A 2,051-nucleotide genomic window follows, 5' to 3' on the forward strand; every position below is an offset into this window, starting at 1 on the left:
ACAAATGCTAGGTGAGGGTTTATATCTTCACACGAGGACGATTCACTAGAAGACAAGAATGATAGTAGAAGTTGATGTGACTTGACAATGGCTATAATCAGCGGTGACATGTTTAGAAGAATAGAAGTTTTCCGTTGAAAGTTACCTATGTAAAGTCTCCTTCTACATCAAGAGAGAGAGGCCTGAATGGACCAACAGGGGCCAACTGTATGAAGATCCAAATGTCTATTTTCTGCTAAATCAAAAAGGAGTAGCTTTTCCACCATTTGTAAAAGTATTCTTCTTCTTCTCCAATCAATCTGTAAGTAAGAGCTTAGAGTATGAGTTGAGAAAATGTCATTTTCCATTCCCCCTAACTTGTAATGTTCATCTCTACACTTATCATTTTTGTATTTCTTTACAATGTATTCGTTCATATTGTACAGTGGCCTAAGCCCTACATTCTTTAATATATTGCAGGTTTATACCTTCCGAATCTATCATTTCTTTACCCATCTCTCAATGTGTTATTTGTAGTTTGGTTTTTTAATAAGTTCTTGATAAGAAACTTAGCTTATATTCTTATCGCATAATTATTTGAGTTATAGTCATCACTTGGCCAGTGCTTATAGCCAACTACTCGAGAGGACAAGTAGCAAGGATATGGCTAGCGTGCATAAGGAGGAGTTTAGAGATAAATTCCACCTTGGCGAGATAACTTCTATTATTTGTGTCTCGAAAGGAGAATAAGTATGGGTATTAGGCGTCGAGAGGTTCTCACCCTTAAAAAGAAGTGTTATAAGCCTTATAACCTTCTAGATTTATCTCGCTTAACTAAGTTTAGTCATTTGCATCCTAAGAGGCGAGCAAGGGTGGCGTTTAAGACATTGAGAGGTGCTCGCCATAATCATAAAGTAGTTATCTGAAATACATCGCATCAAGTCTATCGCATGGTTTAAACGCGTAGTAATGTGGAGAATTCCTCCACTTTCTATTATATAAGTTTGCAATTCCATCTCGCCTCCATATTTATCACCTTTTACTGATCCTCTAGTGTAAGCTCAACATACACTTTACCATACTGTGTAGATAAGTCTTTTATACCGCCTGAATGATGAGTGAATCCTAGAACTAACCTTTGATATCAATTCCCTTTGTTCGACTCTGGATCATCAAGTTAAACCTATTATTTCGCTTATACTCGGGTAAGCAATAAGAAAACTTGTACTTAACGAAGACTTAGCTCTTATGCAATAAAGAGATACATAGTGAGTACTACACATACAATGATCATGACCAATGACTATCGCATAGAGTTAATTACACATATAAACAACCCTAAGTCTGAGGTCGAGATTATTTATCACCCCCTATAGTTATGGATATTGTGTTCTTTATATGCACAACTATATGGTTTGTGTTCTTTATCATGTTGGATAATATTGTTTCTATTCTCTTGTCTATATTATGGAATTGGACAGTAGGTTCTTAAAAGAATGAGGTAATTATCTCTTTGCATCTTAATTTCAAAGAGTTTGTATGCTTTGGATCCATGCTAATTTTGTCATTGAAGTAATCAACTTAACTGCTTGTGTACATTTAGTTTTTGTCCAGAAAAAAGTTGAACTTTGATTTTAAGCTTAGTAAATTGTGAGGAATGCAAATTTGATTAATATCTAACCTTGTATGTGAAGTGTGTTGGAGTTTTTGTCTAAAAGATTTTATGGAATATCTTTGACTAATTATCTTTGATTAATGAATTAAAAGATGAGATATTTAACAGATAAAAAGATTTCCCACTATTCTAGGAATCTTGTTATAAGAGGATCTATACATATATTATATATGTGACGTTACGTAGCGGTTATGTTAGCGGCAAAAAAGCAAAAAATACAAGTTGAAGACGGTCTTTTGCATCAGGGTCTGCAGAACCTACGGAGTTAAAGAGGTACGATGATCTTATGTCAATGAGGTCGTCGTGTTGATCGTAGTAACAATTATTGATGAGTAACAGATGAAACAAGTGATTGGTATGATCAAGAGGATCTTTAGAGGGATCTAAAGACGTTGCC

The sequence above is a fragment of the Cucumis melo genome, chromosome 6 (genome assembly GCF_025177605.1).
Source record: "Cucumis melo cultivar AY chromosome 6, USDA_Cmelo_AY_1.0, whole genome shotgun sequence".
NCBI lineage: Eukaryota > Viridiplantae > Streptophyta > Magnoliopsida > Cucurbitales > Cucurbitaceae > Cucumis > Cucumis melo.